We start from the raw sequence: 22240 nt of genomic DNA, 5'->3' as shown, positions 1-22240 counted from the left end.
GTCAGTCTGCCTGCAAAATTGCTCTTATTGGAGATGGAGGTTGACTAATCTTATGCTCACATCCCTCACTGCTTCCATGATCAGGTTTGCGTACAGTAGGCATTCAGATATCATTGACTTGGTTTAATGTACACCTGAACTCCCCTGCTGTTTCCAGGCTAGGGCTCTTCAAGGCAAGGCCTTTTTTCACCAGGGAGCCACCTCACTGTAACATTTTTTCCTGCCACTTTGGCAAAGCTTTTGGCGTAAAATGCCCAGTGGAAAGCCCATCTGCTTCCTCTGGCTCTTGCCTAGATCTATGGAATGTGAGCCCCTGTCAGAAGATAATTAAATGTTGTTTTTCTTTTTTATTACTGTGCCCAAAACCTTAGCACAAGGTGTGAATGTGGAATAACAGTGAAGTAACACTGGTTTGTGATTTGTGGATGTGAATGCTAATATAACTGCCTATTTTTAAATAAGCTAGTTCTATACATAAATTTGATGATACAGATTTATAGATAGATTTTACCCAATCTTCCTAAGGTTATTATGCATGTTAAAGGCACAGTGTCCTTTCATTTTTTTTCACCAGTTACCTCACAAGATTTTATTAGCAATATCATCAAGACTCAGGATTTTTTTATGATTTCCAAAAACTAAACCAAACCTGTTGCTTTTGTGTCACTTCCGACTCATAGCAACCCTATAGGACAGAGCACAACCGCCGTACAGAGTTTCCAAGGAACAGCTGGTGGATTCGAAGTGCTGACCTTTTGGTTAGCAGCTGAGCTCTTAACCACTGCACCACCAGGGCTAGATGGGGGCAAATACGGCGCTGCATCATCCTTTATGTGAGATCTAGTTGCTTTCCGAAGAGATAGCAGTGAATCAGGGGAGAGTCCTGGGTAGAGAAACAGACTGGATCGCCTGCTTCAGTCTTCTCTCCCACAGGGGCTGTATAATATACTCATCGTGGTTTTCATCTGCGGACCGTCTCTAAAAGTCATTATTCACAAGTGTGTAAAGTACCTGCTAAATGCCAGGGATGTATGTTGTAGCTACTCTGTGAGGCTGAGAGGAAGAGCCTGACCCTGTAAAATAGTCATTTGAACTGGAGTTCATACAACCCAGTGGTTCGTTTGTTGTATGAATAAGCATTAAGGAGGTATTAGTACATTGAAAGGAGATAACTTGCTGTATCTGGTCTCATCATCAGATCTAATCACATTCTCAATTTGCCTATACTACCTAACCACAGCTAATGTTTATTTGTAAAATAAGGCAAATGAGTATCTCCTAAGCCAGAAACCAGTGTTTCTTTGCTATTAAGCTGCTTGCTGTTTGTCATTTTACTGTGTTTATGTGTGTGTGACTACGAAACAAGCTGTGTCCACGAAAGTGATGAGAATGCCCTTAAATTGCAATCGATTTTATGACCACACGCCAGATCCTACACATCTGAAGGAAGGCGCTTTCCTCCAGGGAGGCCTCTTTGTGAGAGGTATGAGGATTATGTAGCTCATCGACACCTCTTCTGAAATGGGCTTCAGATCTCCTGATGCATCCTTTTGATTGCTCTCTGGGGTGGCGAAATCGTTGTGCCTGGACGGTAGGCTTTTCTGTTCTGGAGATAGCCAGAAGTTATTAAAAAAAAAAAAAACTAAGCTGGTTGAGTAAGGTTAAGAGTCACCAGCTTATATTTCTGTTATAGGCAAAGCGTGACTTCCAGGTTCTGATTTGTTTTTTGTGGCTTCTGCTAGCTGCCATTCACAGGAAGAATCACAGCTGGGCTTTGAATGTTCTCAGTGTTCAGCAAGTATCGAGTCTCCCAGGCTCTCAGAGAAATACTCTTTGGATGTAGCAGTTCTGGTCAGTTTGGTCAAAAATTTAAAGACTCAGGAATATTATAGTTACTCTAATTTACAGTCCCACTTAAATATATATGTGTGTTAATATAATTAACTTAGTACATGAGCGTGTAATTACCTCAATGCTATGACAAGTAAAATAGTGTTAATGAATATCTTAATGATTTAAAAATCAAATCTAAACCTAATCTGCCTAATTTTCTAAAATACTCCTTAGAAAGTAGATGGGAAGGATGTTCTTTGTACCCTCTCTTTCCCCTGCTACGCCCCAGGTAATGCGCCAGGTAGGGCGTTAAAAGTTAGGCACTGGAATATTAGTTACTGTAAGAAAGGAGGGCGGGAAAATAGGAAATAGACTAAATAGACTTGGGCATTGAGTACTGGTTCCCCCACTATGTGACCTTAGACAACTGCTAAACCTCTAGGCTTCAGTTACCTTATCTGTACAACAGGGGTTAGAATCTGGTACAACCCTCAGAGGCGCACTGATGGGATAAAAGGAGAAAACATGCACTGCACCAGTAGTTGGTGATAATCATGTCCCTAGGAGAAGGTCTTGTTCTCACAGAGATCTGTGCAGGGCAGTGTGGGGGTGAGACCTTGAAGGGCTGGAAGGGCACTCTGAGTGCTGTTCCCTGGCTCCAGCTCCTCTGTGCTGGGTTGGGCCCGTTCGCCAGGCCGAGTACCAGCAGTGATGGGGAAACTCCAGGATCACATACATGCAGTGAAGGAACCAAAGAAGTCTTAAGATCCTGGTTTTAAGGACCCTATCATCTCACATCTTCCTTCCTAGAGCTCTAGTCCTGTTTCATAGCTTATCCTTATGGGGTTTCCCCCACTTTGTACTGAGAAGAGCACCCCATCTTGATACCACTAGCAGGCTGCCTGTTATCTATCTTTATTTCTTCCTGGCACTGAGTGTACTTGGCTATTTTGGTCACAAGGTCACTTCAGGACACTGTAGTCTAAGGATGCTTTAGGCACTAAGGGAGATGAGAGACTGTCTCAGGAACCAGCATAGCTGGTCTGAGCAGCCTGACCTAGGAGGCTGGGGGATCAGAAGATGCTTAAGACATCCACAGCTTTAGGGACCAGGCTATCCTGTCACCCCCTCAGCAGCAGTGCCACCGGAGTGACTCAGCTGCTCTTTTCTCTGTCTTCTTACTTCTGCTATGGATTAAACACACATCTCTGAATCTCCAGTTCAGATTGGCTGCACTAGCTATCATTGTCCCTGTGTCCTGAGAGCTTTTGTAGAAGGCAGACTCTTTGTTTGCTGCTCCTAGGCGGGTTCCTACACCTGGTCCAGGTGGCTCTGACCACCTAGGTAGGTCCAAGGAACTTCCCAAGATGGCTTAGTCTCTGGGAACCATGTGTTTCCTTCAGAACAGGTTGTGGATATCGCAGATACTAGGGCCTTGGTTTTCCCACTTTGGGGTGTATTAGGATTACTTGGAGAGCTAGTGAAAATATGTAAGCTTTCATCTCACCCCATAGCAGAGAATTTGGGAGATTCATGCTGGCCCTGGCTTCATTTCTAGCTGTATCATGGCTATTTATGGTACTTGCATCCTCTTGCCTGAGTTTCTAATCTGGTTTCTGACTGTCACCAGTCCCTGCCTTGGATCCTGGTTGAGGTTTCCAGGTGTGGGAGAGTCCTAACCTGCTGCTCTTGTTGGTGTTAGCAACCATCGGGTTGGCCTCTGACTCACGGCAACCCCGTGTACAATGGAACGAAGCACTGTCTGGTCCCTGTACCATCCCCATGACTGGTTGTGGATTAGACCGTTGTAACTCATAAGGTTTTCATTGGCTGATTTTTGGAAATAGATTGACAGACCTTTCTACCTAGTCTATCTTAGTCTGGAAGCTCCGCTGAAACCTGTTCAGCATCATAGCGTAACACATAGACTCCACTGACAGACAGGTGGTGGCAGTGCATGCATGAGGTGCATTGGCTGGGGGAATTGAACCCCGGTCTCCTGCATGGAAGGCAGGAATTCTACCACTGAACCACCAATGCATCTCTCTAACCTGCTGTCATACCCTAAAAACAATGCTGGGATATGGGTCCTAACATCTACCATTAAAAAGAGTTCAATAATAAACATTTTTTCCCCTTCTCGAATTTGGTCCATCTCCTTCTAAATGTGTTCTAGAGCCTCTCATTTTTCACCTGTTGCTTCCACTTCCTCCTTCTTCAGCTCACATTCCTTGACCTTCTGTAATCCACCCTTAATAACGGCCCTAGGGATTGCCCACTGCGTAATATCCCTGTGAACCTGACTGGCAGCGTGAAACCAAGCCCTGCTCTGCAGGCTGCTGGGCTTATGCAACACTCAGCCATGTGGAGAGCTCTTACTTAGTGGGACAGATGCTAAGGGTATCAGCCTGAACTGTGCTCAAGTTGCAGTGTGAACCACTTCAGAAATCAGAAACTGCCTAGATGCTGGCCAAGGAATAAGGATGTGTCTGGGGCTGAAAATAACTCCAGCAGCCCTGGAACAGTAGCTGGTATCTAAAGTGATGTTGCCAAGTAAGTAATAGCAAAATAATGATTTGGGGCCATAACTGTTTTCTACTTTATCTCACTCAATAAGTAAACTCTTGGCTTTGTACTGGAATTTAAAACCTCACCTTATGCTTTTTGCAAGAGGTCAGTGGTCACACTTCCTGCTGAGCTACGTTTATGCATCTCAAGTTTTTTCTAAGTTACTGTGCAAGGTGAACACCCTAAGAAATCTTAATTTTTCATGTAGTTATACACTCTGGTTGTTGTTAGCTGCCGTTGAGTCATCACTGACTCATGGTGACCCCATATATAACAGAAGAAAACACTGCCAGGTCCTGTGCCATTCCCATGTTCGGGTATGGATTGGCCCCTTGTGATCCATAGAGTTTTCATTGGCTAATTTTTGGAAGTAGACCTCCAGACCCTGCTTTCTAGTCTGCCATTGCCTGGAAGCTGCACTGTAACCGGCTCAGCAGCATAGCAACACACAAGCCACCACTGACAGACGGGTGGTAGCTGTGCATGAGGTACCTTGGTACCCTGGTTTCCTGTATGGGAAGTGAGAATTCTACCACTGAACCACCATTGCCCCCATTCACTGTGGCAAGTAGTGGTTAATATTCAAACCAGATCCTGGCACGCAGACAGGGAAGTTTGGGAAATAACACTGATTATACTGTGTGCTAGTTTGGCTTGTGAAACTGGTGATACTCTGTGGTGAAGTTGAAGCTCTACTTGGCAGAGGCATCTATTTGTAGCTCATCGTATACTCCAGAGCTGCCTGGCCCACAGCTGGAATGTCTTCCGCTCTTGCTCTCAAATGGGTTGGGCCATGTGTGTAACAGACACAAATATTTGAGAATCTTCTTGCTATTGTACATAGTGCTGGGGTGAACAAGACACAGTTCTCATTATTAAGGAGCTCACAATTATATTAGTGCAGTAAGTGCTGCACAGGAGTAGTATATCAAGGAAGTATTTTACCAACATCCTTGTCGTTTGGAGAAGATAAGAACGGAGGCATATGGGGGGTCCAGCTAGAAAAAAGTTATTGAATTCCCTTAGCTGTCATGGCAGCTCTTAAATGATGGCTTAGCAGTCTTATATCTTGCCATTCTCCTGTGTGGCCTAGTGTACCTGCCTTGTGCATCAGTTCCTCAAGATGTCTTTCTTTTTCCTCTGTGTAAGTGTTTAGGAGATGTCTTAGTTTCCCAGTGCTGCTGTAACACAAATACCACAAGTGGGTGGTTTTAAGGAACAGAAATTTACTTTCTCACAGTTGTGGAGACAAACTAAATCTCAGGGTCTTGGCTGTGTTGATTCCTTCCTTGTTGATAGGCTACTTGTTGCTTGGTATTCCTTGACTTGTAGATGATCCTCACATGGCATCTGTCTTCCTGTGTGTGTGTGTGTCTATTCTAGTCTGTTTATAATTTAGAGGTGATTAGGTTTAGGATCCACCCTACACTAACATGACCTTATTAACATAACAAAAGAAATCTATTTCCAAAAAGAGTTGTATTTACAGGTAGGGAGGCTAGGATTTCAACATGTGTTTTTGGGGGGCACAGTTCAATTCATAACAGGAAGGAAGGCCCCCTGTCTAGAATGCAGCTCAGTGGGTGGTGATGTAGATCAGAATCTCCTGGGGGCTTCCAGTCTCCAGAGCTGCTCCCTCCTCTGAAGTGTTAGAGAGCTCAGGAGAATCAGCACTCCACTTTATTCACCTTGGAAGCTGCTCCTCCAGTCACAGGGGCTCATGGCCGCATACAGGACTTAGCAGAGACAATCTGATTGGCTGGGGCAAAGATAAGGCTGGAGCTTTGTTCATGTAACCCTTCAAGATGGAGAAAATATCAAATATTGATATCAAAAAATGGTTCCTGTGTAGTACCATGCCAGTATCCTTTCCATTTAAGAAGTAAGGCAAAGATAAAATCAAAAAACAAAATCCACTGCTGTCAAGTAGATTCCAACTCATAGTGACCCTGTAGGACAGAGTAGAACTGCCCCCACAGGGTTTCCAAGGAGTGCCTGGTGGATTCTAACTGCTGACGTTTTGGTTAGCAGCTGTTGCTCTTAACCACTATGCCACGAGGATTTCCAGGCAAAGATGGAAGTGTGTAAAAATCCAAACATAAAGTTTACAAGCAGTTATGAATTCATTTACTGTGCCTTTATTTTTAATTTGTGGAGAGAATATACACAACAAAACATAAGCCAGTTCAACAATTTATGCACATATTCAGTGACATTGATTACGTTCTTTAACTTGTGCAACCATTCTCACTATCCTTTTCTGAATTATTCCACCACCATTACTATAAACTCAATGCCCCCTAAGCAAAAGTTCCCTCTTACCCCCTCCATCCCGCCCTGAATCCTTCTTTTTAAAAATACGTTCTTCTAAAGCATGCAAATATAATAACATTAAAATTATGGAAGAGTCTTTTTAAATCTTTCCAGGACTTCTTCTGATGTAGTGAGCTGTACCTTTCACCTTCCCACGCAGACCTTTGTTGAAGCCTACTCTTGAAAACAAAGTTAATGTAGCACCAACTTTTTTTTTGTAGTAAGGTGGACTTGCGTTTCCAAAAAATTAGAATTATCTTGTTTTACGTAATTGTGTGTTACTGTCTTGACATTGTTTTGAACAGTGTGTCGTAATGAAGCTCTTTGAAAACTAGATGTTCATAATCTTATAAAATAGCAATTTTCATCCTACATGAATAAGTGTTAACTATAGCTTGTATGGTGCTGGTGTGGTAACATGACTTAAGGACTACCTCAGACCTAACTGGTAAATACACAGGCAAGAAACCTATGCCAATAATTTCTTCACCTGGGATGATAAATGATGATCATAAGAGTGCACAATTGTCTTCAAAGCACAAAAAAACAGCTTAAATTGTTGCAGCCTTTAGAAAAAGACAGTGATATTGATTTTATGTACTATAGTTAGATGGCTATATATTTACGTCCATATGACCTCTTTTTTATTATCAAGATGAAGATTTACACAAGTGAGACTTCAGAATGGAAGTTTTGCACAGTTCTTTGAGTGAACTCTGCCCAGTGTCGGCTCTCTTTTGGCCATCATAAAGTATTGGCATGGGGGGGGGACCAGATGTGAAGGAGAGCATAAACCTGAAGACCCGAGGAAAACAGATGTTGAAGAAGACCGAGTAACAGTGTCCTATAGCTGGGGTAAATCTGGCACATGGTGTATTTAAATCTCAGGACTGCAATGAAAATCTCCAGGAAACACACCAAAAAACAAGAAAAAAGAATTATTTTAACTGTGACTATTGAATGAGGCACCGGGGTTTTAATGAATGAGGATATGCCCCAGGGGATGAGGGTGAGATGGAAGGAGGGAACCTGTGATTTCCTAGGCAGTTCAGAGCCTCTGCAAGCGGGAGCATCTCACTATGATGATGGTCAGTTTAAGGGATTTTCAAGGGTAATTTTGGTGCTACATGACTTTTGCTTTATTCTTGACTTTAGAATTGAACCCCCTCCTCAAATCTCCATAAGATGTGACTTCACTATGCTATGTTCTGATCTTGATGACACATTTTAAGGGTCCCTCAATAAATGGAGCTCATCTAGAGGTAGTTTGCCCAGAACAGCCAAGTGCCTGGAAACGTATGAGGAATAGCTCGGTGATCTGGGCCTTACAGTCCAGGGAAGAGGAGATATAAGGACCCTGAAATAGCTCAAGGGCTGCCATGTGGAATTCATGTGACTCCTATCTGAACTCCTCCAAAGAGCAGAATGCTCAGCAATGGGTATGCTTTGCAGGGAGTCATATTTAGCTTGCTATGGAGGAGCACATGGCCAGTCAGAACCCCGAAGGGCGGAATGGGCCACCTGGTAGGCAAGTGAGGGCTCGCAGGTATCAGAGCAGGCTGGGGGCCATCTGGTAAGGATGCCACGGGGAGAGTGCCTTTGAGTGGGAACTGGATCCCTGGGACCTTTAAACTTCTTTCCTACCTGACAAGTGGCTAGAAATGACTGCTTATTGGGAAGGGGAAAATATAAAATTAAGGTGAAAAGGAGTAATTTCAAGTAAACAGTGAATGAAGCAAGGAAAGGAATTAACCATTTAGTTCTTGAGATTCTACTCATAAATAAAAATAAGGTTAAAGAAATTTAACTTACGGTTTTTGTTTCTCTTAGAGAAATAGGTTTTCTACTCACTTGATTTTAAGAATGGAAACTCTAAAGCTTTATTTAAAATGGTTTAAAATATGTGTGAGTTCCATGTTATGGTGGTGGTTATTCAGTGGTGGGAGGCAGGGAGTCAACAAAAAAGGACCACCTGTTACCCTCTTTTTAGGATGAAGCCATGTGTGGGCTTTAAGTTTGAATGGAGACAGGAAAGGGATGAGAACTAAGGAAGGAGATTAGAGAGGGGAAGGGATCAAGGTGGAGGAGGAGAGTAAAGAGGTGGGGGAGGGGGACATGGTATGGGTGGTCCACTTGGCCGGGCTGGTACTTGGTGGACCCTCCCTGCACAGAGTTCTGTTGGGCTCAGCCCTGAGAGGAAAGGCTGCTGAAGGGCAATGGGAGGAAACCCCTCCAGAGGCTGGCTAGTGCTTAGTGTTTGTTTTTTTTTTAAAGATGTCAGTTCCTCTTAATACTCTGGAAGTCCATGATTTAGCTCAGATCAAGCATCTGATTAGTTGTTAGATCCAAGATGTGCTGATTTCCTGGTGTGGCTGGCTGCCCTCTGACTCCTCTGTGTCACTCTGCTTGTCACTTGATAGGAGTCCTGGCATGGGGCATGTTCTTCTAGGAACAAGGCCTTGGTGTCTGAGGTCAGACACTTTCTGGAAGGGGCAGCATGTTTCCATCAGGCAAATCAGTAGCACTCTGTGTCAGGAATTTGTAGTCAGATGAAACAAAAATAAGGTGTTTCCACTTCATATAGCGCACCAGTGTCTTGCTGGCCCCGCCCTCTTCCCAACCCCACTCCCCTGACTATGGCCATGTGTGGAAGGAGAGGCAGCCTTGAAGGAACCCACAAAGGCTTGGCTCTTACCAGCAGGATCTTGTATTTATATACACTTTATGCTTTCCAAGTTGTTTCCCCATTAGTTGTCATATTTCTTGTTCACAAGAGCATTCTGAGTTGGGAGGAGAAAGGAGATGAAACCCTGGACTGTTCAGTGATGTGCTCAAACTCACTCAAATTCTACAAGGTAGGACTCTCGTGTAGGGCTTTGGACCCTGGCCTCAGGGTTCTAGCACGAGGCATCCTGGTGGTGTACCTTCATAGGAATATGGCTGACGGAGCTTGGGAGATATTTGCTCTGTATGTGTGTGTTTTCCTGGAGACACAGTAGCTTGTTTGTATCTAAAGTTAAGTTTTGTGGCACTGGTTCCATTACTGTGTTTATTTTTCCAATTTCTGGTGTATTTGTGTACTCAGGCTGTGACACCACAAATGAGCATGGATTTGCCATATGTATTATGATAATAAATTCTTATTTGAAAAAAAAAAAAGGAAACCCTGGTGGCGTAGTAGTTAAGGGCTATGGCTGCTAAGCAAAAGGTCAACAGTTTGAATCCACCAGGCACTGCTTGGAAATTCTATGGGACAGTTCTACTCTGTCCTATAGGGTCGCTATGAGTCGGAATTGACTTGACAGCAATGGGTTTCATTTGTTATGATAAATAGCATAGGGACTGAGTAGGTGTAATGGAAAGAGTGTTGAGCTCTCTGCTAGGAGATTTCTATTGCAGTGTTTTACGTAACACTACCTAGCTGGACCTTGGTCAAGTCACTTCATCTCTCTGGACCTCAGTGTCCTCATTTGCCAAATGAAGGGAGTAGGGCTGAATCCCTTGGGTACCTTCCATGCCTGAGATTCTGTGAAAGTGTCGCTTAATCTCTCTGAGTCACAGCATGGACGTTTGAAAATAACAATGCTGCTCTCCTTCCTACCCTACAGGATAGTTGAGTGTCTAAAGAAGCAGGTAAGAAGTACTTTGAAAAGTGTAAGTGCTACTACCTGTGTGACCTTTGACAGGTTACTTCACCTCTCTGTGCCTACCTTATAGGATTAATTGAGCAACTGTATGTAAAGTGCATAGAACCATGACTGGCACGTAGTAAAAGCTATGTACATGTTATTCATTTTAATCATTATTATAATAAGACATTTTTTCCTGACCCAGTATGGAAGGTGAAAAGGTTAATCTGAAAGCAAATACATTTCCAAAAGTTGTCACCTCACAATAAAAGATGTTTAGAAGCAAACTGTTTGATGATATTCCTGTTTCTGTTCCAACCCTCCCCATTTCCGTAAGTGGCATGATCCAGTTGCTTAAGCCCCAGATCCAGGCATTGTCCTTGATTCCTCTTTTCCTTACCCTTAACATCCCATCTGTCAGCAAGTCCTGGGGACTCTACTTCCAAGCCTACCCAGGATCCTCACCCTTTTACCCCCTCACTATGCTCTATCCAAGCTGCCGTGGTCTCTGGCCAGAATATTGGCAACTGTCTCCTAACTGTCTTCCCTGCTTCTTATTTCCTTCTAGTCTGTTCGCTACTCAGTAGCCATAGCACTTTTTTTTTAAGTGTTAAATCAGATTCTGTCCTGCCTCTGTTTGAAACCATCTAGCTGTTCCTCTTTGCTTTTGGAATAAAATCCAAAGTCCTACTGGGACTATAAACCCCTCTGTAATCTGACTTCTGCCTCCCCTGACTCTTTGCCTACCACTGTCTCCCTCAGTTGCTGGTTCCATCCACACTGGCTGTCGTCTTCATTGAGCACTGCAGACTTCTTGTCACCCTTGTGCCTTTTCCCCAGTCCCTCTGCCCAGACATTCTCTTCAGGTCTTTGCACTGGTGGCTTCTCATCATTCAAGCCACCACTAAGTCAGGTGCTAAGGGGGCCTTCTCTACCACTCTGAGGAGCTGCCTGGTAACTTTCAGCCTGTCACCATGTTTCATTTTCCTCCTTGCACTTATCCATCTCTGACACTTCTATTTGCTTGTCTTTCTCAGCTGAATTCTGAGGTCCGTGAGAGCAGAAGTTGTCTTGTTCATTGCTGAGTCCCAGGGCCTAGAACAGGTCTAGCACATAGAAGGTGCTCGATAAATTTTTTTTTTTTTTAGCAAATGAGTGACATTTGAGATTTATGTAGCAATGCTGCAGTAGGCAGACTCCCCTAGTCTGTTTTACAGATTTTTTAGTGTTTGAGTGAGAGGGAAATACCCTGTCACTAAGTATAAGAGTCTTGCTTGGCTGCTGAGTTTGGCCAAATCCATTGTGTGACAGATTTCATTCTGATAGACTGCACTCTATCAGGAATATGTTGGGCATTCTCATTCTCTAGGCCTCGGCATCAGTGGGTTTTCTCTTTCTCTTCTGGGCCACCCTATAGGAGATGAGATAGCCTGGCCGATCTCTGTATTCATTTTCTCACTCAATAACACACCAGGGAATGTCTTGTCACAGTTTTGGTTTAATGAACACAGGGCTTTTGTGGTGGTTAAGATGAAGTCTTTGTTAGTTTTATAGATTTTTACTGAGCACCCGTTCTGGTTAGATCCCCTTAGGAGCCGTATGTGTTTTGTGGTAAACAGGCACAGGGAGGAAGATCTACTGCTGTAGATTTTTCCAAATCTAGTTTTAGATCTGGCTGTTCGATGAGGAGCCTCCTCTTCTGGCTTTTCTCCTGTTATCTCCTCAGTTTGTTGTAAGAGTGAACTGTACGGGATAGTACTCGGCACTCACTACATGGTAACCATTTGTCATGGTGGGTGCCCATGAAGGATCACCCATACCCCCATTTGACTTCTTGACAGATGCCTGATTTGACAGAACTTCTCCCCTGTGCAGCTGTGTGCCTCGGGGAAAGTGGCACCACCCCGGCTCTGGTGGGTGGCGCTCAGTGGAACAGGCTTATCCCATTTGCTTTGCCAATGACTGTGTCAGAAATAGATTTGTAACCTTGGATCCTCTGGGAAAAGATTTCTCTTTCTTCTGGATGTCATGATTGCCTGGATGTGATACCTGGAAATAGCTATAGCCAACTCTGAGAATGGCGGAGGGGAGAGGGAAGAAACTGGAGTCCTTGGTGACATTGTTGATCTGCCGAATCACCCAGCGTTAGAACACACCAGAACTCGGGACTTTTTGTCACGAGATAGTAATTGTCCTTCTATTTAAGCCAGTTCGAAGCCTGGCTTGAAGTCAGTATCGTAACTGACGAACTATCAGTTGATTATTGCCTCATATGAATAATGACTCTTTTCCACTGGCAGAACCAGGCAACTCACTATCTTGCCAACATACCTTGAGCTTTTTTGCTCCTGTGCTGTATCTACCCAGAATATTCTTTCCTTTTCTGTATCTAAATTCGTTTTCTCAGGACCAAGATCAAATCTTACCTTTTCCATAAACTCTTCTGATGACCTTAGTGTAAGGAAATCTCTGTTCTCTGTACCAAAAAACCCATTGCTGTTGATTCCAACTCATAGTGACCCTATAGGGCAGAGTAGAGCTGACCCATAGGGTTCCCAGGGACCAACTAGTGGATTTGAACTGCTGACCTCTGACCTCTTGGTTATCAACTGAGCTCTTAAACCACTGTGCCACCAGGGCTCCATTCTCTGTATGGTGAGGCAATTACTATAAGTAATGTTGACCTATTAATTGGTCTTGGTATTTACTCGTATCCTACTCTTATGTCTGTGCTCCATCATTGGCCTGCACTCTTGTTTACCTCTTGGATGATTACTTAAGTTTTTCCATACTTGCTTTATCTCCTTAGCTTATCCATGAGGGCAGAGACCATGTGAAATGCCCAGCCAGTGTCTCACATACTAGCCACTTGTTATTAGCTGATTTGAAGAGCGGAACCACATGGGGACTGGTGGATAAGCACTGGAAATGTGGGGTTTTCTGGAGTTTTGAAGGGCCTAGAAATTCCTAGCTGTGGGAATGCTACTTGCAAAGAGACCCTCAGGGAGGCAGATGCAGGGTCAAAATGGGGAACAGTATTTTGCAACTCTTCACTTCTGAAACAAATGTGAACAAGTAGAGAAAGATGGAGGAGTGTTGCATTCCTGGTGCATTCTTTCTGCCAAGGTAAATTATGTGCACGTCTGCCCAGTTACTGTTATCTGACCTCTTGTTCTAGACACGTGTAAACTTTTCTCTAATCTTAAGAAAACAAGGAAAGAGATGTTAAAAACTGTCAGTGCTATTAATGGCATACTATGCAGTTTATGCAGTTTAGTAAAAGGAACGCTGGGTTGTGAAGTTGCTAAGTGCAGCCCACATGTAAGAACTGGGGTCATTATGCTTCTCCTCCTTGAGGGTGGGGTATCTACAGAGATTATGTGGAGTTCTTCTGCATGGGAGATTTGTCTCTTCTTCATTTATTTATTCATTCAATTATTTATATCAATATGGGGCTATAATCTAATACTACTTTATTTTGTTGCTCAAATTGTCACAGCCTTGGCCACTGGGAGTTCTTTAAGTTGGCTCCTATGTCCCTTGGACACACTCACACCATTGTGTGCCTGTGTGTTTCTTTTTAGCACTTCCTTATTTTGTGGCACTACAAGATGTTCCAAACTCATCTTGTATACTCACTTCCTGCCTCAATCCTAGAATCAGCCATTTCTCCATGGTGCCCTGGTTCTTTTTATTGGACAATCGTATTAGAAACCAACATCTGGGCGCTAGGCATGCTTGTTGCTACTGGGGTGTTACTGCTTCTAGTCCTTCAGCTGACAGAGCAAGGAAATACATACGTGTGTATAAACCCATGCAAGTGCATGTATTTGTTAGTATTTCTATATGTAGCCATCTGTGTCTGTATTAAGCCAAACGTGAGCTCATACTTCTGTCTCCAATTCTAATCCCATTACCACATGGATCATTCTAGACTCCTCCTTTGCTAGGCCTAGTAGCTTTTTAGTGAAGGAAGGAGACCAGTTTTTTTTTTTTTTTTAAAGGGGAAGAATCTTTTTAAAAAGCTTTCCTGGAAGCCAAACCCAAAAGCTTTTGATTCTTAGCCATGTCTGCTCCCTATCTAAAGTACCTGTCACATTACCTTGTCCTCAGGAGACACGTGACTAGGTGTTAATTCATTGCCCTCCCTTGCATGCCCTGTATATTCCTTTTTCTCCTTCTTAGGCTTTGTAGGAACAATGCACTCCCAAGTGGTAGTTGCTCAAGGGATTGTAATAATAACTGATTTACATTTCTACTGACAGCACAGTTCTTGCTAGAAGGGGGCACAGGTATGAGGGAGTCCTGGGATGCTGATAATTATTCTTGATCTGAGTGCTGGCAACACAGGTGTGTGAATTTTTGAGAGTTCGTTAAGCAGGCCACTTATGATTTGTATACTCTTTTCTATGTATGTTAATATTTTTAGAATTTTACCACAAAATTAATGTCTAAGTATTTCAGGAGCCCTGGTGCAATGGTTAACAGCTTGGCTGCTAACCAAAAGGTCAGCAGTTTGAATCCACCAGCCGCTCCTTGGAAACCCTATGGGGCAATTCTACTTTGTCCTGTAGGGTCACTATGAGTTGCAGTCAACTTGACGACAACGGATTTGGGTGTTTTTTTTTTTTTTTTTTGGTGGGGGGGTGTTTAATACTGAAGCAGGAGAGTTGGTGGGGTGGGCTGGCGGGTTGATGAAACAGGGACTTGATGGAGCCAGGGGTATGGTGCCTTTGAGATTCACACTGAGCTGGAGGAGTAATGGGGCCCAGCCTGAGGAGCTTCTGAAGGACCTCTCCCTTCTCCCTCCTCCAGCAGCCTCTCACCTCCCAGGCACACCTTGTCCTGGGCTAGAAATGCTATAGCTGAGGAGCAGGCCCATTGGGTAGGGAAGTGGGGTGGCCCAGGTTATCGTGGGACTGCAGTGGGAAAGGAGAGTAGGGGGCAGGGTCCCCTGACAGGGGCAGCTGTTCCCTGGGAGTCCTTTCAGCAGAAGAAATACAGGGGAGTCAGGCGTATTTGAAGTAAGAGACAAGCTTGTACTCTAAAATGCCAGGTGACAGAACTGTCCTTCTGTCCCAAATCTTTGAGAACTACAGGATTCTGAAAGGTCCTCAATAAATCACCTGGTCACCAGACTTCTCGCTTTACATCCTTAGTTGTTTAGAGTTTGGCTTGTAAGGATGAAAGCCTTCAGTGTGCGGTGGTGGTTTGCAGGATGGAGGTGAAATGAAGAGGCGCCTCTGAATGCTGTTCGAGGGAGTAATGAAGCCAAGAGGATCGCCCTTAGCTGGGCCTATGCCTGAGTGTTTTAATTAGTAATCTATCAGTGCAGTGCTGAATAATTTAAAATTAACAAAAGCCAGCCAAGGCCCCATGTGGTGCTTCATCCAAGTGCAATATAAATACTGTAGAGCCTTGCCTTACCCGGAATTTAACAACTTTCTGTAATGGTGTATTTTATTTCCACATTGTTTAACCTAGACTGGAAGCCCCCAGGGTAGCAGTGGCCTTTATGCTGAATAGGTAGGTTTCCACAAATGATAATAAAACATTTTTGCCTCATACACAGGGCCAGATGGCAAATGGGCTTGGCTTTATTTATTTTGGAGACTTGAACATTGAAGTTAATATATATTGCTTTTAAAAAAAATGACGAAAAGAGCCCTAGGCATAGGAGATAATCTCTTGACTATTGATGTGGCAGGTCTCAGCTGGGGAAGCTATGGAAGGTGGGGGAGGGCTTCATGGAGAGAGGTGGGGCTTAAACCAGATTGTAAAGAGCTGAGGGTTTGGGTGAGAGGACAGCAAGGGGGAAGCATTGTAATGACTTTTCCTGGAGTAAAATGAAAAATCAGTTTTGATTTTTACAGCTGTTTGCTTTCTATCACTTATTCTTCACCTGCTCTAAATTGAGTCTCTAGAGGCTGGGACAGCTGGTCAATCAATAATCTCTAAATTGCAGGGAAGGGTTGACTGGTTTGGACAGGACATGGATGTGGAGCTGAGGGGCCAGGAATGGAAACAGACACCAAAGGTCTTACGCCCATCACTTATGTAACTTAAGTCTTATTATGTCAGGGGTCAGTTATAGACAAAAGCCACCCATAATACCTCAGAATGTGCAATGACGCTTTGTCTCACACACAGAACATACTCAGTAATAAACTTTGAATTTCTAAATTGTGAGTTTTTACAAGGCGGCAAAAGTAGAGAGAACCTTGTACAATACACCCAACCCATTGCTGTCAAGTTGATCTCGACTCATAGTGACCCTATAGGACAGAGTAGAACTGCCCCATAGGGTTTCCAAGGAGCACCCGGTGGATTAGAACTGCTGACCTTTTGGTTAGCAGCCATAGCTCTTAACCACTATGCCAGTAGGGTTTCCGTATAATGAACAGGAAGGGTTTTTCCTAAGGAAATATGGAAGATTTTCTTTTGTCTTTGTTCAAACAATGTACTAGAACCTTCTTTTAGCTGGGGTATGTTTGCCAGGGTGGCAATCACAAAAAAATATGCTTAGTGGATTTCAGCTAAATTAAAAAAAATTGTATAGGTTTTTAATATTCTTTCCAGGAAGTTCTTTCTTTAAAACTTTCTTGGCATCTTTTATATTCACTTAAAAGATTGAAACCATTGATTCAGCATATGCTTTCAAGATTGGCAGTTCTTTCCAAATGAAATAAAAATTGATATCGAAGATAGTGATCTACATAAAGCAAAATGATGTGTACTTGTACTTGTTTATGCTGAAGATGGAAATGAAAGTCATAGCTGAGGAAAAAATAGCTCTAATCTATCAAGTGTCCTCTCCTCCCCCAAAGTCATACATGATTGACCCTATCCAAGGTGTTTTTATATGACATCTTTGACTCAACCTAATTTCCTGAAGAGGGAATCATATTAAATCAAAACCCCAAACTGATAAGTGATTTCTCTTGGGACGTCAGGAGGAGTGGGGATAAAGAGGGAAATTTTACTTTCTTTTTTGTGTACAATGCAGTAAAATTTTTTTTTTGCGCAAGAAGCTTGTAACTGAAAAAAAAAAAAAACCCAATAAATTGGAGGAAATGATTGTCTACTATAACAACCTGTTCCTCAGTGGTGCAAACGGTTCACATGCGTGGCTGCTAACCGAAAGGCTGGAGATTTGAGTCCGTCCACCCAAGAGATGCCTTCAAAAGAGGTGTTTGGTGATCTCCATGTGAAAAATCAGCATTGAAAACCCCGTGGAGCACAGTTCTACTCTGATGAACACAGCAGTTGGCTTGAGTTGGAGTTGACTGATGGCAACTTTTTTTGATAACCTGTAATCTGTAGTTGAGATGTACCAGGTTAGGTTTTTTTGTTTGTTTTTTAACCTGATGTTTAAACAGAGGAGTGAACAAATTTGCTTGTGCCCAAAGTACAGTGAAACCTGTGAGAGCCAGAACTTGACAGGACTGTTTTGTTTTACTGGGTCTCGCAGTTTTCTACCTTTGACAGAGTGCCGTCTTACATTTCTCTATTGCTCATTTTAGTGAAAAATATTTAAATTTTTCTTCTCTGACAGGTTTCCACCTTACACAGCATAATGGATTGAATTGTGTCCTCCCAAAATATCTGTCAAATTGGCCAGGCCATGATTCCCAGTATTGTGTGATGTTCTACCATTTTGTCATCTGATGTGATTTTCCTATGTGTTGTAAATCCTACCTCTATGATGTTAATAAGGCAGGATTAGAGGCAGTTATGTTAATGCGGCAGGACTCAATCTGCAAGATTAGACTGTATTTTAAGCAAATTTCTTTTGACAGATAAAAGAAAGATGCAAGCAGAGAGAGGGGGATCTCATACCACCAAGAAAGCAAAGCAGGGAGCAGAGTGCATCCTTTGGACCTGAGGTTCCTGTGCTGAGAAGCTCTTAGAACAGGGGAAGGTTGATGACAAGGACCTTCCCCCAGAGCCGACAGAAACAGAAAGCCTTCTCCTGGAGCTGGTTCCCTGAATTTGGACTTCTAGCCTCCTAGACTGTGAGAGAATCAATTTCTCTTTGTTAAAGCCATCCACTTGTGGCATTCCCTTTATAGTAGCACTAGATGACTAAGACACACAGCTTCCAGCTTGTGCAGGTTTTGTTGTATATCTTTTCTGAGACTTAAATAAACTAAGCATATCATTTCAGAAAATAATTGGGACATATGTTACCAATATTCAGGGCATAGAATGCTAAGGTTACAGGTAGAATTTGGGGACAAGGTTTCATTGTTGATCATTCTGCTCTTTGGAGGAATTGAGGAGACACATGAATTCTGCATGACAAACCCATATGGGATCAGCCATATAATGAGTGACTGATAAATCCTGAGGCCAGTTTGTTTTCTCGGCAGGGCTTCAAACTGGTTCTTCCCCCTTCAGTCATGGCCAAGTAAATGAACCTAGAACAGTCCCGAATTTTTTAAATTTGGGTGAACTGGAGTGATAATTGGAGCGGGAAAAATTACAGGTTGAAGCCCTGTTAGAAACCTAATCTCCCTCTTCGAAAATAGGGGCAGTGTACGCATTGCATAGCAACTAAATCTCTTGTCTGAGGAATTTTGAGCAGAGTTGGAAACTGTGGTGCCCTGCTCAAAGATGGGAGCCAACTATGCCATTTTGAATGAGTGTCAATCTCCACACTCCTGCCAATAATCCAGTCTCATGCCTCAGACTCCTGAAGGGACACACTACGCCTCTTCCGAGTCTCCTATTCCAGGGCTTCGACCCATAATTTTTCTTGTTCTGGTTATTGTTCTGGATTACTGACATTGTAAAAATTTGGGTCCATTCTAGTTTCACTTCGTTGGCTATGACTGAACCATTTTGAACCGGTTCAAAGCCCTGATTCTTGGGAGATAGGAATGGCATAATAGCTGATAGACAAAGAAACCTTTGGCCTATTCAATTGTTCTGTAATTTACTAGCATCTAGCAATAACTCCTCTGGTAACTGATAAAGAAAAGAGGACAGGGACACCGGGGCTTTGAACTGATTCATTCCTGTTTGACTCCCAGCTGAGAATTTGCCTTTCCACCCCAGATAAATACTGAATCACCTGGGAATCATGTTAAAATGTAGATTCTGATTCAGTATGTCTGGGATGGAAACGTAGATTCTCAGCACACGGTTGAACTGGTTCATTCCTGATGGGCGTATCTTTGTCTGAGTCTTTTTTTTTTTGTAGTAGAGAATACTTGATGGTAGGTAGGCCATTCAGTCCTTGGAGTGGAGTAGAACAGTCCACAGATAACTAAAAATAAAGATGTCCCGGGGTAGTGAGTCACCTGAGAACTTAAGCTAAAAGGTTGACATGTGCCAGCTTCTGTGGTCTCTGAATCTTGCAAACGGATCTGTTAGCTACCAGGTCTAAGACCTGAAGCCATCAGTAAAAACCATCTTGTAGTTTCAGACAGAAAAGAGATCCTCAATTTCTTTGAATTTTTCTTTGCCTGGAATGGTAAACCTCCAATAACTTGAACAATCTTGTGATGCTATTTGTGTGTTTTTTTTTTTTTTTTTAAGAAAAAGACAGCAGAATTCTGTTCCTGCTTTCCTGGCTAAAATATGAAGTTTATAGGGTTTAGACACAGAAGGGATCTGAGAGGTCATCGACCTGTCCTTTCGGATCTCAGGACATTAGAGTTAGCATTGCGATCCTGCCCTTTTCTTCTCCGGTTAGTGATGTGAGCAAAATCACCTAAAGTACAGTCCGGCATTGTGGTGGCCTGTGCACGGGAGGGTCAGCCAGCAGGCTTTTCCTTCATCCATCCCCAGCCTGAGCAATCCCGGTTTGTGAGAGGTGGCTGCTCTCTGCTGAAATGGAGCTGTCTTTGCCCAGCTAGCCTTTAGAAGGAGGTGCTGCCAGGCCCCGTGGCTCTGTGTTTTGTTAGAAAAGGTGCTCATAGTCCTATCAGAAACACAGTGCAGAAATCTCCCAGAGTATCAGGCAACTGGGCTGCTAGCAGGGTCTGGCAGGAATGAAATAAGATAGGAGAAACGAAGATTGTGTGCCCCTGGAGAGCGGCTCTCTTTTTCTGCCCAGAGCAGCTGCCAGGGGTTTCCTCTCTTCCTTAATGTGACTGGTTGAAAAACATAAAACTGCCTTGCAAATGAAGCCTGCACGGCTGGGCTGAGATGATGGCGGCAGGGAAAACCAGAACATGGATGGGCCCCTGTTTGTGACCTCCTGGGGGAGTGGAGGACACAGAGGAAGAACACCCCTTGCAGTGAGCAGGGGCAAAGCTCTCTACTCCCTGCAGGTTCTGCGTCAGGGTGCACCAATTCTCAGGAATATCTTTTCTTCTGGAGAGTAACAGGGTGGCATGGAGAGAAAAGGAATCAATATTTACAGGTTTGCTTGGGCTTTTCATTCACTGGAGGTCTGTTTACACGAGGTCTGGAATCATTCATGTCTTGGAAAGCAGACAACTTTGATAGCAATTCATTTTGGAAGATGTTCTGATTGCACTGGGCTCCATGAAGTCATCTTTGTGATTAGCTACAGTTGCGTGAACACGGAACAAAAAAATCATTTGAAAGGTAAAACGTGGTTGCCTCAACCAGTTTGTAAAAGGTGGTCTCCAAGAAGGACACCTTGCTTTGCTGATGTTGCTGTCGGGACTTTGGGACGTGGGAGGGAGACACCGTCCTGACAGGGCTAGAACGGACATGGTGGGATAGCATCAGCTGCTGCGAGGTGTCCTACAACTGAAAAAATGAGTGCTCCAAATACGTTGGGCCGTGCTGCACCAACCTCAGGGTTGCAGATGCCGCTGCCTCAGAAAGGTTGGCACCGTGCAGCACTGAGGTGTCTGTGGCACCCCGTTATTGTTGTAGCTGCAGTCGAGTCAGCCCCTGATTCATGGCAATCCCATTTACAAGCGAACAAAAATGCCACCTGGTCCTGTGCCATCCCCATGATTGGCTGCAGATCATGCTGTTGTAATACATAGGGTTTTCCTCGGCTGATTTGGGGAGGTAGCTCCACCAGCCCTTTCTTCCTAGTTACCTTGGCCTGGAAGCTCCACTGAAACCTGCTCGGTGTCATAGCAACATGCATGCCTCTGCTGACAGAGAGGTGGTGGCTGCACATGAAGCACATTGGCTGGGAATTGAACCCAAGTTTCCCACATGCAAGGCGAGAGTTCTACCACTGAACCACCACTGTTTCTGTATGTGGTAGGTAATCGGACCTGATGTCCTTCAGCGTCAGGACCGTGAAAGGACTGTGCTTTGGGAGTTAATGTGATGTGCTTGTAGGCTCAGGGGCCCCAGGTGGGCTTTTAGAATACACCACATGTCTCCTGATGACCTAGGATTCTGGTGTTTCCCTTCTCTTGCTGGTTTCACAAGGCCGTGACTGAACAGTGCTGGCAATCTCGTAGAAGCTATGCTCTTTAAAGGCGAAGCATTGTTTGTAGAAAGACTGATCGCAGTGTTACATCAGCGCAGTCTTTCCAGACTGTCGGACAACATGTTAGAAGTTCTTCTGCTTCCCTTCACTTCCTGTGCCAAAAACTGGGCACAGGAATTCCTATTTTGATTGGTAATGGCATTTTGACAATACGCTAGGGTTCCGCAGGAACTTGCTTGGAGGTAGGGAGTGAGGGGTGGTTCAGTCTTCTGAAGAAAGATTTCTGTTTTCCTCCGACTGTTCCTGTGTCTTGGAGAATGTTAATATGCAGAAATAAATTTTAGGATCTGATTTGAAATAAGAGTCTGGGCCTGGCAGAACCAGTCTGAGAAGTGGCCTTCTTTCCCTACGACATGGAACCACAGAGGAACTGGGGAATGCAGTGACGCTTCCTTACAAGAGGGGAAGTGCTTCTGAAAGAATGGCCATCTGCACTGTATGCAATATAGCCATTTCTATAAAC

The 22240-nt window shown here is 43.7% G+C and overlaps 1 protein-coding gene and 1 non-coding gene across 4 annotated transcripts in view; one reads left to right on the top strand and one right to left on the bottom strand.

Annotated features, from left to right (window-relative positions):
• MYO5B (myosin VB) overlaps positions 1 to 22240 on the top strand; it is a 535083-nt gene that overhangs the window by 15376 nt on the left and 497467 nt on the right. The window lies entirely within an intron of this gene.
• TRNAG-UCC (transfer RNA glycine (anticodon UCC)) lies at positions 3801 to 3873 on the bottom strand. Its single transcript has one exon. It is a non-coding gene; the product is annotated as a tRNA-Gly (tRNA).

This window comes from Elephas maximus, chromosome 11 (genome assembly GCF_024166365.1).
Source record: "Elephas maximus indicus isolate mEleMax1 chromosome 11, mEleMax1 primary haplotype, whole genome shotgun sequence".
In the NCBI taxonomy this organism is placed as follows: Eukaryota; Metazoa; Chordata; class Mammalia; order Proboscidea; family Elephantidae; genus Elephas; species Elephas maximus.
The sequence above is the reverse complement of the archived record's forward strand: the minus strand, read 5'-3'. Positions and strand labels throughout refer to the sequence as shown.